This window comes from Stenella coeruleoalba (genome assembly GCF_951394435.1).
Source record: "Stenella coeruleoalba genome assembly, chromosome: 7".
Taxonomy (NCBI): domain Eukaryota; kingdom Metazoa; phylum Chordata; class Mammalia; order Artiodactyla; family Delphinidae; genus Stenella; species Stenella coeruleoalba.
In genome coordinates this window covers 94,009,701-94,026,580 of record NC_137153.1, presented here as the reverse complement: position 1 = coordinate 94,026,580, position 16,880 = coordinate 94,009,701, and the positions used below count along the sequence as shown (strand labels likewise).

The window sequence follows — 16,880 nt, the reverse complement described above, 5'->3', positions numbered from 1 at the left end:
TCCTTGGAAAGACTAAAAATCTATGCAATTTGGGGGATCCACATGGACTTTACGTCAGTTCTAGGGCTTCTCAAGGATAAGCTCTAGACATTTTATCTTCAGCACACACACACACACAAAACCCATTGAAAGATCTGGATTTTTTTCTCTTAGTTATCACTTCGTTCTTCCCTTCTATCTATCATGCATCATTAAGCTAATAGGCCAATACAAGTACTTCATATAACCTACATTGTCAATGAGGGCAAAAGTTAAAAGCTTAGAGGTTGTAATTTCCTTGAACTGCTTACTAGATACAGAAATAATGAGGGATAATGTTGCTTTGTTAAATACAGCATAAAGTTAAAACACGCAACATTTAAACCCAGAATTTTTCTCCAATTGAGCAATCAAAATCCATTATTCAAAATTTTCTTTAGGTCTGAAATCCAGGATGTCTTTAGATTGTACCCTATGCTAGTACACTGAAATCCTTCTACGTTAGAGATATGCTATGTTTCAGAAACACATTTTTGTCAATAATTTACTCTAATGGAGAAAATCTCTTAATTCAAGTCTTTCCACCTAACAGGAGAGTTAAAAAATAATTGCAGACCAACTGCCTAAGTAAAACAATCACAAATCTAAAACCACTGAGAGATCAGTGGACAGTCATTATATAAGTGTATTTTGTATGGAATTTATATCATTTGCAGTAGGGATCTGAAAGTTCCTATATGAAACACAAGGAGTGTAAGTCTTTAAAGACCAAAACAATTACCAATCATGTTTTAATCTGACTCACTACAGGTTTAATCAATGATGCATAAAGTATGAGTATCACTGTGAATACTAAATTGTGTAAATATCATAGTGTGAGGTACAAATCAAATACCAATTATCTTATTTAGAAATATTTAATAAAGGCTACATTGTAAACTTAATTAAAATTTTACACAACAGCAAAATAATTTACATTAAAAAATATATGTAAATAACCAAACATAAAGGATTTTCAGTCATGATTGCTATTATAGCTGTTATTTTTATTTATGGTATAAATTAAACTTTTCCCATCTCAGGACCTTGACTAGGCATTTCTATACACACTAAGAAAAGATTAGTGTATATAGAGACAAGATTGCAGCCCTCTCTCTGCCATCCATTTTTATTTCCACTCTTTGCCCTTTCCAAGTGGAAGGCATGGAAATCCACGCAACCTTTAGGATTTTAACACCTGAAGTACATGAGCTGCTTCCAGCGCTGGTCATCTGCCTATCTGAGGTGGAAGAAGCCCTGCTGTGTGGCATTTGCTATTTCCATAGTGTATATACTTCCACAATGGCTAATTTCAAGATGCCAAATTATTTAATAATTATTGGCAACATTTCTGAATATTTAACAGTCAGCTCTTGAGAGTCATTAGGAGCCTGCAGGAGCCTGACACAGCACACCACAAGATACAATCAAGTGCTCTGTGGAGGGAGTTTGGAATATCTAAACAGTAAAATGTGGGAAGACAGTAGCAGGTCATGAGGAAAAAGGAGGTTGGGCAAGCTCATTGAGGAGGCTAATTGCCACATCAACAAATTGGCATTTGTTTGAAAAAAATAAGAGTGATGAAAGAATTTTAAAAGATGTGACAAGGTCAGATTTGCTAATTAGAAAGATCATTTTGACAGTTATGTGGAATTCAGGTTAGTAAAGATGAGTCTAGAGACAGAAAGACAACTTAAGTGCCATCAAACATGATGGAAGAAAGACTAATTTAAAACTTTTATTAGTGAAGTGCAGTGGAGAAGATTGTCCAGAATTACTGTTCAACATTCAAGGCCTCATAAATTCTCTGTTTCCTGGCACTGACAGTTTTCCTTTCCCCTCACCCTCCTTGTTAGATATCTATTATTTCTGTTTATAAAATATTTTGATAATGGGGAAGAGCTCAACAAAATAGACTAATTTAGACACAGTGACAAGGAATTTTAATAATGAGCAAAGACATAATTGATGGGGCAGGAAATGCAATCTGAAAAGGTCTCAGTGAAGGGCTAGGAGGAGGTGTCAGTGAAGCCTAGAGGAAATCTGGTCTACAGACACTGACATTTTCAGTGTTGAGCCCAGGGAGACATGATAATATGGGCCTTGGACTAGATCTGAGGTTGAATTCCAGATCCCAGAATTCCTACTGAGAGCAAATAATCAGCACATTCCCAAGTGTACGGAGATAGCATTCCAATTAGAGGAGCCAGTTACTAGAGGTACAGAAATGGTCAAAAGAAACAAAGCAATTAGGAAAACCAGACCAAGACTCTGGTAGAACCAGCAACACAGCTGACTTGATGCACATATATTCAGTACTTGAGCTCAGGGTTAAGTAAAGTCCTGCTGAAGAGGAAAGGTCTGTTCTCACTCTCTGAGTTGAGTCTGATGCTGCATGTTTCAAGACTGTCCAAGTGATACCAGATTCAGAAATTTCTGAATATAAGAACAGAGAGCTAGCTAGGCTGATTAGTACAACACCATCCTTGATAAAAGGAAGATATTTAGTTTCACAGAATATACATTCCTTCCTAAAACTTACTCTATGGTAGGATCTAATTACTTACAAGGGCATCACAGAAGTAAAAGAAGTATCATTTACTAGAAATTTTGAGATGTGTATCTTTTTTATATTTCTAAAGAGGATTTTTAAAAGAACTATGCTTTATCATGATATACAGAGTTTTTAATTATTAGGAAAATCTTATATTCATGAGCATGAATGAATATATCAACACTATATAGTATATGATAAGGAGGACATTTTCAAATGATTTCAAATTTCCATTGCATAATAAAAATCAATAGTTATAATGATTTAAATATTAATGGATTCTAGAGTAGTTTTAGAGTAGTACTAAAATTAAATTCTACCAATCACAGATGATATTTCCTGATTAATATAAATGAGAAATTAAAAATGGAATTCATATACACTCTACAAAATGTAGCAGTGGATTTGAAAAAATATGGCTGAATCTTTATGCCTTTTTATTTAATATTTCTGACTTTGACAACTTATAATAATACAATTATAATTAGAATACTGATAAATAATTGGTGAAACATCTTATGTTCTAGATAGATGAATATCATTTTGAGAAGATGAGTGTCAGGTAATTCTGTATGGTGATTAGTATGTAGCTGACCACCATAATTTTGGATTATGAAAAATTATCTTATAAGTTATAATGATGAATAGTTACAATGGTGTTACCATGTTGTTAAAAATAGCTAAGTAATATTCAATGCCATATTAAGTAGATATTAAGAATATATTATGTATCATGCATCAAATATAAAGTTCTAGCATTTGCAGATAAATAAGAGAAAAATCTGCCTTGATGTTATAAACCTCACATGTTAGTAGAAACAAATATGAAAAAAATTAATATAATATGGAAGGGCTCTCTATAGTACATGAGGCTTTAGGCTTGAGTGAAAGGAGTAGTACAGTGTAGGAGCTTCAGCAGAGTGTAGGGAAAGGAGATGCAAGAAAATGAGCTCTTAACACTAGTTCCAGATTTATGGATTTTCCCCTTTTATACGGTGTGGTTTACTTTTCTGTTCTGCATTACCATTCTATATTGCATGTCAGTCTTGAACAATAATTTTCAGAGAAGTCTTGCTTAACCCAACAACACTTGCTTAAATTTCTTTGCTACTGAATTTCTTTTTTTTTGTAGCACATATCACAGTTTAAATTAATTAATTACAGTTGGGAAAATACTGAGATGTTGATTGCATTAGTGTGATTAAAAATTAATTTCCTAATTCAAAATGGAACCAAGAGCAGGTTCTTTCCCTCTGGGTTGGCTCTTATCTAGAGAACAGAGACACAACATCTCTGAGGACAAGAAAACCTCAGAGTTTTAATGCCACCACCTGCATATGCCCTCCCACACTGAGACCTAGTTGGAGAGGAAGAAAAGGATCCTATGACCAGAGAAGAGAAAGGGCTGCTAGGACTCCTCACCACCTAGACCTGTATATGGCCCAGGTTGATGGTGAAGAGAGGAGCAGATGTCATTTAAGCAGGTAGGACTCAGAGGAATGCTTGAGCTTTCTCATCTGCTCAGGGCAGTTTCCAGCTGACCTGACAATAAAAAGACATTTCGTGGTGTATATAATCTCAGTGTTCCAGAGAGAGGAGGGAAAGGTTCTTTATTTTATGCCTCTTATTTGAACCCTTATGTGATAGTAACTCTATGTAATAATTCTTTAAAATTATACAGCTTAAAAGCAAATATACTCTCTTATACAGCTCTTGTAAGAAAAAGAAAAAAACAAGTCAGCACATTAAAATAATGGCATAAAATTACTCATGATTTAGGGTGTGCAATTTTCAACTAATTACAGGGACAATTTGTGTTTCCATAGTAAGAAAATATACTACAAGTTGGCATTTGCTTGGAGGATCCAAGGACTCTTAAACAAGGAATATTTCCTAGGATCCCTAACAATATAAACATATTTTCTCTCCTTTTATACACTCTAATCCCAACACTCTCCTCTTTCAGGTTCCCCCTCCCTCATTTAAGCTGAAGGTGGCTTTGTCTTCAGTGAGTTTGAGGACAGGGTAAGTGTGAGTAGCTAGTAATTCTGTAATTCCTGAATACTATTAATTTCTAGAAGCCCAAATTAAAAAAAAAAAAAATAAAGCAAACAACAACAATAAAAAAAAATATGGCAGGTTAAAGGGTGGAGAGAAGATGAAGATTAATTAAGGACACAAATAACTGGTAAAAACATGAGAAGAAATTTCCAGGCTAGAAAGAGATACACATATATTGTTTTTCCCATCCTAGAATACAGATTGATATATTTCTCACAGGTATGAGTTTGTCCACTATTATCCATACATATTACATAATAATATGCATTCTTTTCATTCAATATATTGACTATACTGTACAATTTAAAATATAGACTGTATGTTCCATAAAATCATATAGAAGATATATTTTTATATCTCCAGGGTCTATCATATTGTTTGGCCCACAATATGTGCTCAACAGTGTCAGCTGAATGAATAAGTTTTTCTTGTTTTCATCAATAATAAATATAATATTAAAGAATAAAGATATTATTCTGGATCTTGTACAGCAACATCACAAAGTTTGGATCCATCAGCTCTTGACATTCCTTTTCTGGCTCTGTTGCCCCTACTCCTAGAATTCAGCTGGGTAGATATCCAGAGGAAATGAAATGACAGGCTCTCAAAAAGATATTTGAATTCCTGTGTTCATTAAACCATTATTCACAATAGCCAAGATGTGGGAAAGACCTAAGTGTCTATCAACAGATGAATGGATAAAGAAAATGTGGTATATACATATGCAATGGAATATTATTCAACCATAAAAAGAAGGAAATCCTGTCATTTATGACATAGGTAAACATGGAAGGCATTTGTTTTTCTCTGGGTAAGTGAAATAAGCCAGATAGAGAAAAACAAATAGTGTACAATCTCATTTATATAGGGAAGCAAAAAAGGCAAATTCATAGAGGCAGAAAGTAGAATGGTGGTTGCCAGAGGCTAAGGGATGAGAGAAATGGGGAGATTTGGTCAAAGAACACGTACGTGCAACTGTAAGCCGAATAATTTCTGGGGATCAGAACATGCATACATGTATACCATGCACAGCATGGTGACTATGGTTAAATAAACTGTATTGTACACTTGAAATTTGCTAAGAGAGTAGATCTTAACTGTTCTCACAACCCCCTTCCCCAGTGGTAACTATGTGAGCTGACGGATGTGGATCATTCCACAGTATACATGTATATCAAATCCTCACACTGCATACCTTCAACATATACAATTTTATTTGTCAATTATACCTCAATAAAGCTGAGGGAAAAAGGAAAACGACAAGCAAGTGTGTGATTCTGAGTGTATGGAGTAAAAGTTTCTTACTGTATAAATCTAGCCATGCTTTTTTATTAGAACTTATACTGAGTTATCTCAATTAATTGAGTCCTACTGCTTGCTTAGAGAAAAAATCAAATGAAATCAAGGGATTCATGCTACAAGTAATATGCAGAAAAAAATTTATACTTAGCCTCAAGAAGTATTAGAGAAAGAGTGGAAATATAGATAGACTGCAGGTTGTGAAACCCAGGAAAACAAGCAATGCAGTATTTTTGTTAAGCACTACGATGTGCACTTCATATGTTCTAGGTAACTTAATTTTCATTACAATTATCTGTAAACGTTTATTGTTATGGAAATTCTCTAAGGTATACCCTTAAGATACATATTAATTAAAAAAGAAAGCAAGTAAAATGTACACTTTTTTGTAAACAGAACATTTTTAATAAAAAAGTTATAAAATGTAAACATTTTCTTGTAAAAATATGTATTTACATATTATATATATTTATAAATATATATTTTTACATATAAAATATAGTATAAACGCTTTCTTATAAAAAAGTTATAGAATATTTGTATCTCTTTACATAGACAGATATCCTGAATGTGAACCCAAAATTACATTGGAGAATGGAGTGAGACTGGGAGTTAAAGAACATATTGACTTTTATATTTCAGTTGAAACATAATGTGGGTTATGCTTAATGTGGATTCACTCCAATAACTGGGAGTTAAAGAACATCTCAACTTTTTATATTTCAGTTGAAGTGTAATGTGAGTCTAAAATCAGGAAAAGTTTTTTGAGAATTAGAATTTGTGAACATATTTGAGGGGCATTTCAAAGGTAGAGATAAAAGCATGCCACAACTCAAGATCCTGCGTGCCACAACTAAGACCGGGCACAGCCAAATAAATAAATAAGTAATGGAAGTGAGATGTGAGGGAGAGGAAGTGATCGATGTTGATTCCAAAGTTGTGTTTTTTTCTCTCTCAGAAGAAAATGATGTTGATTTCAATGACAGATAAAGTTTGAAGTGGGACCCATTATTCTTTTTTTTTTTTTTTGCGGTACGCGGGCCTCTCACTGCTGCGGCCCCTCCCATTGCGGAGCACAGGCTCCGGACGTGCAAGCCCAGCGGCCATGGCCCATGGGCCCAGCTGCTCCGCGGCACGCGGGATCCTCCCGGACCAGGGCACGAACCCGCGTCCCCTGCATCGGCAGGAGGACTCCCAACAACTGCACCACCAGGGAAGCCCCATTTTTCTTTTTTTTAAAATGTTGCTTGATCACCTTAATAACCTGGATATCCAGGAAGTAATGTGAAATTACGTCCCATACAGGAAGATGACCAAAGATGGATTTATGGATTTGGAGTCCATCTGAAAAGAGATGTTTAATGAAACGATGAGCTGAATGGGATTGCCTGGGGAGAGTATGTAAAGTGAGAAGAGGAAAGGAGAGAGGGTAAAATCGGATTTTATAGCTTCATTTAATGAGTGGCAAATGAAAAGCATCAAGAAAAGGAGTATAAAAAGTAGTCCAGGAGATGTGATTATTTAAAATCGTGTAGTCACTATTCAAAGGAAAAAAATTCTAAGGGAAAAAATATTGACTAACGGTAATAAAGTTTGAAAGGAGTTTTAGGACTTAGACAATTTAATGGAATTTTTATGAGCGTGTTGGCTTTCAATGAACAGTTTCCATAGCAAGTCATCAATGTTCTGTACTTCTACTATGTGATAGGCTATATGTTATTTTCTGGAGATAGAGAGGTAAAGAAAACAGTCCTTGTTCTAGGAGCCCCTTATCCAGGAAAAGGAAAGCATATCAACAGTTACATGATTTGGAAGTCATATGGCAGGATGATGGATCCTGGAGTAGTCTGTGAGTGTATGGTAGAAACAGGAGAAAGAGAATCAGCAAAGATTAGTTTTGAAAGGTCAGCCCTGGTCAGGTGGAAATAGCCTTAAATTAATTTTCACAAAGTTGAACTTAATTTTCTCTAAGCAAGGGTGAAAAGGCCTTTGGGATAAATTATGGAACAACCAAATTTATATTTTAGGAAGATAACGCAGACTGGCGTGTGATTGCAAAATGAGAGAGGGTGGAGCTTAGAGGCAGGCTATTGGATAGGGGATACTGCAGTAACTGCATTAGAGGGAAATGGTCAGGACGAAGGATATTTTGTGGAAATTAAAATGGTTACAGGAATTGGGGAATGGTAAAAAGAGATGCAAAAGCAAATTAATAAATAGAATTAACAGGACTTGGTGACAAATGTTAGTGAAGTAAAAGTGTTAATGAAAATTTCTATATTATATCCTTTTTGGGGAGTAGGTTGTGATAAATACTTAACATCTAAATAGATTCTATACAAACTACTCATACCACTTTATTATTTCTCTGTTGTGAAAATTTTTGAATAGTGGACTTTTATAGAATGTAGAGTTCTGATTAAAACATGGCATCGTTCAGGTATTTAAGGTGGTTATTTTAGAAAGACAGTGTTTTCCAAAATATATTATTTTCCAAATGTCAAAGGAAAACACACACACAAACATATGCATACACACACATAAAACAATTTTTCCAGAGTTTATATAAATTAATATCTATATGAAATGTAAGAAAATGATGTATGCATTTATTTTTTCTCATCATTATATAATAATAGGCTTTAAGAAACTGGGAGAACTGTAAGAAGTTGTAGGAAAGCCTCTCTGATGTGTGAATATAAAGGCTGCATTTATGTTTTGGTGCCCTATCAATGCACTCAGAGCATTTCAAAGTAAAATGAATTTAGAAATTCAGTTTATCAGGTAGTATATTTCATATAATGCATAGCTTGATGTAAAAGAGTACCTTGCTAGCATTGATTAATGGATTAATTTTAACCAGCAGAATTGAACCTGCAATTAGTTATTAATTTTTCATTCATGAATTTAAATACCTTCTATGGGTCAGGCAATATTTTAGAAATAAAAAGGATAAAATGTAGTTGATGAAGTCTAGGAACCAACTTTAGCTGGAAAAGAGAAATATTAATATAATTATAGGAAAGTGGTAATAAATAAAATAGAAGTAAATAAATTGCAATGAGAAGCAAAAGACGTACTGTTTGACTTTGCTTTGAGAAATGTTTGTGGCTTTAAGGGCCAGATGTTCATTTTTACCCTGCTGGTACAGCTGGTGAAGGTCAATTTGATATTAAGGTAAACTAAAAGGACTATAATATATTTTCCATAATTTTCACCTTTTACCACTGTTCCAAGACACTTGTTTTCCCTTCCGTTTCTTAATTCTTTCAAGATGGTATATTCACCAGTCTCCTGACATTTAACTTGTCCAGAGTGAACTATAAGAGGCAGCATGATGTGTTGGAAAGAGTACCTTTGTTGGAGGCAGGTGTGGTAAACATTAAACCAGATGATGTATTTAAAATATCTACCTGACACTTAGAGGCACTTACGGGCATAGAAATGGGTATTTTCATCTCCATCATAGTCATTCTGCTTTCAAATTAATACCTATACACACATTTCCATACCACGATCATGTTTGTCCTTAGTGCATAACATGCATTTTTAGTATCTTCTCTCAATTCACTTATAATCTTTTCCTAACTTCTACTAATGTTTTCTTACTATTCTCTTCTTTAAATTTTACTCAGTAAACCAGAACTTTTGTCTCTAATGCTGAGGAAAACGACAGAGTACAAATTATCTTAGTATATACTTTGAGTAAACTGCTTAATAGAAACTTCTAACAAATTCAGTATAATTATTAAATAGGATCCACACAGAATAAAAAATTCACATGGTTCAACTGAAGAGACTTCAGTGAAGGATTTTGGTAGGTTTCAGGGAAAAAATGAGGGAGACTGTATCACCCAAGATGAACAGAAATGGGAAACTGTTACTACTTTTAAGGCTGATGGGTCAGGAGGATGATAAATTATTATTCCACCTCAGTGAGAGCTGAAACCTTAGAGAAGGGGGCCATCTGATAGAAATCATAATCAATTGGCAGGAAGCCAATCTGGAGAAGATTCTCTTCTCTCTCTCCTCTTACTCTCTGATCTTTTGCTAGTGTCTCCCATTGACTAAACCAAATAGTAAACAACTGACAAGGGGACCCAACTGATGAAGTGAGCTGGAATCATCCTTCCCAGGCACAGAGCAGGGCAGAGAAAATGGACATGGATCAGAGTGGTAGAGCAGGAGAGAATTACCACCAACAGCAATGTGATGAGAATTTCCAACACTGTTACTCTGAAACTCATTATTCTCCAACATTCCTCTAAGTAACTAATATTATATAACTCTTTAAACCAACCCTATGAAGTTACTATTATTTTTAGCTTCAGGTAAGGAAGTTGAGGGACAGAGACTAAGAAATTCATCCAAATTTACGTAGCATTTTTTAGCTAGTAAGTTCCTGCAAAATGCTCCTTCTCTCCAGGACTAAATTTTATTTGAATAATCTAAGGTAAAATTCTACAAAACAGAATGTTGAGGATGGGAGTGACTTAGAATCTTAATGTAGAATTTTATAGAATATCTGTAAAATAAGGAGATTGACAACTAAATCTCAACTATGCAAACCTTTTCTAAGGTCATTTTGTAAAAGACAAATCCAGGACCAGATTGCATTTTTTTTCTTTTTAACTTTCAAACAGTTCATATTTGTAAATCAAGAAGCTGCTTTTTTTGACTATAGGGATACCTGATTTAGTGTTACATACAGTGATGTTAAATTTTTTAAATTACTTTTGATTTCTAGTTCAGGAAACTGCTATTTTCTCATCTCAATACCTTCAAAACTACATATAGCACAAACGCATCTCAGCTGTGTGACGGTACTTAGCTGGGATTTGGTCATTTAGAATAACAGCAGATGGTAGTGAAATCTAGGTGCTGAAGTGTATTATTACTGCCAGCAGAAAAATATGGTTTATTAATCAAATGACAGACCTTCCCATTCAATTCTTTCCCTTCTTTTCTGAAGTTTTATTTTTTATATTTTTAATTCTTGGTGTCCCCAAGTTACTTAAGAACTTCATACTTGAACTTCCTTCTATTGCTCTAAACTTATGTAGTTGTTTTACATATCTTTTTAATTACAATAAACTAATGCAGTACCTATCACCTTCATTTCACAAATGAGAAAACAGAGGTTCTGGGAAGTAAACAGACTTCTAGGTTAGTTCCAGTTACCAATTGCATCCTCCACATTTGTTGGAGACTCCCTGATAGTCCTACTCTGACCCGCCAATAGCAATGCTCATCTTCCGGGTCTCTGCTGACACTGCCACTTTCTATTCTCTCATCTATGACCCACTGTGTCAAGATTCTCTCACTTTGTTGCTAGGTGAGCTAGAGATCTGTTTCCATTCCCAATGTCACTGCTAACAGAACGGTTGGCACCCCTGACCTCAGAGCTCTAATGAAGTCCTCTTCTACTGAATTCAACAATTGTTCTTACTCCACCAGATCTGAGCTGGAGATAAGGTGGCTTTTTTATTTTTATTTTTTTTTTATTTTTATTTTTTATTTTTTTAAGGTGGCTTTTTTAGAATAAGACCTCTGTCACAGCTAGAAATGCTATTGACATTACTAATCTAGCTCCTCTGGGCCAGAGACCCTTGAGACACACATCAACCTTCTACCTTTAAATTTCTGCAAAGTGAAAATAGATAATTCTCTCTGGATGCATCATCTTAAGCTTGGGGTATGTATCTTCAGCAGAATAGCCTGGATCCAAAATGCTTATAGAAGTAACTGAGACACTATCTTATGGACGTAAATCAGATATTTCTGCACCCTGGTTCAACTGTTTACTGTCAACCTGAATTGGAACTATGTCTCAAGAACAAGGCATGCAATATATGTAATCAGTACTTGGTATGACTAACGTTTTGGAAACTCAAACCTTACGTCAGGAAACTCTAAGTGCCCCAGACCATGAAACATGTCTATATATGCCAACATTTAATTTATTTTTTTACAAATTTTTTTCTAATGAGTCTTCTCAGTTCTTTTGTGTAACTATAGATGAAAATAACTACCTTGAAGAAGAAATGCCATCTCATTTCAAGAATGAAGCTTAATACAAGAAGGTAACGAAAATAAAAATCACCTAGATGTCTATACCCAATTATAAACACTGTTAATATCTTTCTGCCTCCTTTTATGTATCTTCTTCTAAGCATATTCATTTTAACAATATTAGTGTATCAAAAAATGTGATCATCCACAACAAAGTGGGCACTAGCAAGGGAAATGTAGTAGCGAATGAGAGCTCCCCTCGCTTCAAGGACCTTCCACTACAGTAAGGGGAGACGGCAATGTGCTTGTTAACAAATTAGCAAATGAGAGAATATCAGATGTTGAAATGTTCTGTGTAGAAGTAAATGGTATAATATCATAAAGCGTGACCAGAGGAGCATGATGCTTTACTTGGTTCAAGAAGGTCTTAGAGAGAAGGTGTTATTTTGAGTAATTATGAGTTCATAATATTCTCATTAATTATGTTAGAATGCACGTTTATTTTTTAAAATTTTAATCATGTAAAGCTTAATAAATAAATAGTATACATACAACATATTGTAAGTTATGAAGTATTAAAAAGGAACCCTTATGAACCCTCAACTTATTTAAGAAAAGAAGCAAAATCATTACTTTGGGATTCTATTTCAGCATGCTGATATTTTCTCATCTCGGCTAATACCTTCAAATCCGTGTTACCTATACAAGCACATACAGGTCTTAGAGGTATAAAGGTGCTTTGCTGGGACTCACTTATCGTACACTTTTGAATTCCTAACTTACTTTCTTACCTGCTTACATCACTTGACTAATTATTCTAATCACCCCATGCTATATAGTCTCAATTCCTGTTACCCATTTTATAATCTTGTGAAAAAACCTCAGTCTCGGTTAAATCCAGTTCTCTGCCATTAATAGCTATATTTGTGGTTGGAACTAAACAAATAAATATGTACCATGGTCTAACTTCAAAGTCATAATAATAACTTTACAGTGTCTGAAATGCTGCTCAACAATTATGCTGTATTTCTCTCATCCATTCACATTCTTCCTCAATCTTTCTCAATGAATTAACATCTTCTCTTCTCTGCTTAAACATTCCCCATGACCTCTCTGATACTCACTTTTTGTTGATGACATTACCTCCTATTTCACTGAGAAAAGAGAAGCAATCAGAAAAGATGTTCCTCAAAAGACCTGGCACCACAACAACTTACCCATGGACATTGGTGTCCAAATACTTTGCCTTTCCACTTACTACTATGAATGAAATGTGCTTTATGCAAAGGTCAACCCATACATCCATACAATAGATCCTATCTCCTCTCATCACTCTCTTTTCAGTTCATGGCTTTCATTTTTTTCTTATCACTTGAGAATCCAGCAATAACACAAAAAGTACATTTGTGTAGGACCAAAGTGTAAAGACTTCTCTGTTCTCAAAGCCCCAGTGTATCTAATCTGTCATTCTTCTAGAAGTACAACCCTTATGTGAGAACTTTCAACATTTAAAAAAATTCCCAAAAACATGGCTTGTAAAAAGCTGCCTACTATTTCACAAGATAACATCAAATATCTTATCCATTCAATTGTTAAATGTATGGATTATAATTTTTCACCTTTATATATAGAATTGTTACATCCACATTCTCACAGATAAACATCCATATTTCCTAGTGATGAAATAGTTGAATCACTGGTTATGCACATTTTCTGGCATTTTACATATTTTGTCAAATCAACTTACAGAAAAGCTGCACCAATTTATTTAAATTTTGCCTATTCAATTAATTTCTTTTCCTCCTTTTGACTTCTAGGTTAATAATTTTATACAATCAGAATGTCAAAGAAAAAAGATCTTCTAGTCAAACATCCTTATTGTACAGATGAGGGAGCTAAGGACCAGAAAGCACGTCTTGGCCAAGATTACAAAGCAACTTAATATCAAAGCTGAAATTCAAGCATACATATGTCTGAACTTAAAACCCCAGTTATTCCACCCTTACTGTGTTCTGGATGCCTTACCTAGAGCTTGGCACTTATTTTCACTTTTTGAAAAGTATAGTTGACTTACAAAATATAAAACAGTGATTCAAAATTTTTACAGATTATACTCCATATAAAGTTATTATAAAATATTGGCTATATTCCCTGTGTTGTACATTACACCTTTGTAACTTATTTATTTTGTATCTAGTTGTTTGTACCTTTTAATCCCCTTTCCCTATTTTGCCCCTCTCCATACTTCTCACCCTACTGGTAACCACTAGTTTGTTCTCTGTATCTGTGAGTCTGTTTCTGTTTTGTTATATTAGTTTGTTTTATTTTTTAGATTCCACGTATGAGTGAAAATACATAGTGTTTGTCTTCTCTGTCTGACTTATTTCACTAAGCATAATACCCTCCAGATCTGTCCATGTTGTTGGAAATGGCAAAATTTCATTCTTTTTTACGGCTGAGAAATATCTCATTGTATATACATATGCCACATCTTCTTTATTCATTTATCCATTGATGGGCACTTAGGTTGTGTCCATATATTGGCTATTGGAAATAATGCTGCTATGAACATTGGGGTATGTGTAACTTTTTGAATTAGTGTTTTTGTTTTCTCACATATATACCCAGGAGGGGAATTGCTGTATTGTATGGTAGTCCTATTTTTAATTTTCCAGGGCACCTCCATTACTGTTTTCCATAGTGGCTGTACCAATTTACATTTCCACCAACAGTGCACATGGGTTCCCTTTTCTCCACATCCTCACCAGTGCTTGTTATTTCATGTGTTTTGGTTGATAGAGATTCTGACAAGTGTGAGGTGATATCTCATTGAGATTTTGACTTGTATGTCCCTGATGATTAGTGATGTTGAACATCTTTTCATGTGGTTGTTGGCCATTTTTATGTCTTCTTTGGAAAAATGCCTATTCAGGTCCTCTGCCCAATTTTTAATTGGGGTGTTTGGTTTTTTGTTTTGTTTTGTTTTGGATGTTGAGTTATATGTGTTCTTTATATATATATTTTGGATATTAAACCCTTACCACACATAGCATTTGAAAATGTCTTCTCCCATTCAGTAGGTTGCCTTTTCATTTTGTTGATGTTTTCCTTTACAGTGCAAAAGCTTTTAAGTTTGATTAGGTCTCATTTGTTTATTTTTGCTTTTGTTTCCCTTGCTTAAGGAGACATCCAAACAAATATTTCTAAGACCAAATGTCAAAGATTGTGCTGCCTGTGTTTTATGCTAGGAGTTTTATGATTTCACATCTTATATTTAGTTTTCAAATCCATTTTGAGTTTATTTTTGTATACTGTGTGAGAAAATATTCTAATTTCATTCTCTTACATGTAGCTGTCCAGTTTTCCCAACACCACTTATTGAAGAGACTGTCTTTTCCCCATTGTAATTTCTTGCCTCCTTTGCTGTAGATTAACTGACCATACATGCTTGGGTGGGTTTATTTCTAGGCTGTCTATTTTGTTCCATTACTGTGTCTTCTTTTGTGCAGGTACTATACTGTTTCGATTACTGTAGCTTTGTAATATATTCTGAAGTCAAGAAGCAGAATGCCTCCAGCTTTGTTCTTCTTTTCTCAAGACTGCTTTGGCTATTCAGGGGTTTTCTGGTTCCATACAAATCTTAGGCTCATTTATTCTAGTTCTGTGAAAAATGTCATGGGTATTTTGACAGGATTGCATTAAATCTGTAGATTGTTTTGGGTAGTATGGATATTTTAACAATATTAAGTCTTCCAATCCATGAACATGGGATACCTTTCCATTTAGTTGTATGATCTTCAATTTCTTTCACAAACGTCCTATAGTTTTCAGAGTATGGATCTGGTAGAATGAGTTTGGGAATGTTTCCTCCTCTTCAAGTTTTTGGGATACTTTGAGAAGGATAGATATTAAGTCTTCTTTAAATGTTTGATAGAATTACCCTATGAAGCTATCTAGTCTTGGACTTTATTTTATTGGGAGCTTTTTGATTATTGATTCAATTTCAATATTAGTAATTGCTCTGTTGAGATTATCTAGTACATCCTGATTCACCTTGGAAGACTGTATGTTTCTAGAAATTTATCCATTTCTTCTAGGTTGTATAATTTGTTGGTGTATAACTATTCATAATATTCTCTTATGATCATTTGTATTTCTGTGATATCAGTTGTAACTTCTCCTTTTTCAATTCTAATTTTGTTTATTTTGTTCTACTCTCTTTTTTTTTCTTAATGATCCTAGCTAAAGGTTTATCAACTTTGTTATCTTTTCAAAAAACCAGGTTTTGGTTTCATCAATCTTTTCTATAGTTTTTTTTTTTTTTTTGGTCTCTATTTTATTTATTTCCACTCTGATCTTTGTTATTTCCTTTCTTCCACTAACTTTGGGCTTTCTTTTTCTAATTATTTCACACAGAAAGTTAGTTTCTTTGAGATATTTCTTGTGCTTGGGGTAGGCTTCTAATGCTGTAAACTTCCCTCTTAGAACTGCTTTTGCTGAATAGATTTTGGAAAGTTGTGTTTTTATTTTCATTTGTCTCAAGGTATTTTCTGATTTTCTTATTAACCCATTAGTTTTTCAGTAGCAAGTTGTTTGTCTCCATGTGTTTGAATTTTTTCCATTTTTCTTCCTGCAAAATGATTTCTAGTGTCATAGTATTGTGGTCAGAAAAGACGCTTGATATAATTTCTGTCCTCTTAAATTCATTGAGAGTTGTTTTGCGGCCTAGCATGTGATCTATACTGGAGAAAGTTTCATGTGCACTTGAAAAGAATGTATATACTGCTGTTTTTTTTGATGGAATGTCCTATAGATATTTATTAAATCTATCTAGTCTAATGTGTCATTTAAGGCCACTCTTTCCTTATTGACTTTCTCTCTGGATGACCTGTCCATTGATGTAAGTGGGGTGTTAAATTCCCCTACTATTATTGTA

The 16,880-nt window shown here is 34.2% G+C and overlaps 1 protein-coding gene across 4 annotated transcripts in view; it reads right to left on the bottom strand.

The window, feature by feature from the left end:
* Positions 1 to 16,880, bottom strand: part of LOC307188513 (uncharacterized protein) — a 263,852-nt gene that overhangs the window by 68,297 nt on the left and 178,675 nt on the right. The gene's annotated exons all lie outside the window — the stretch shown is intronic.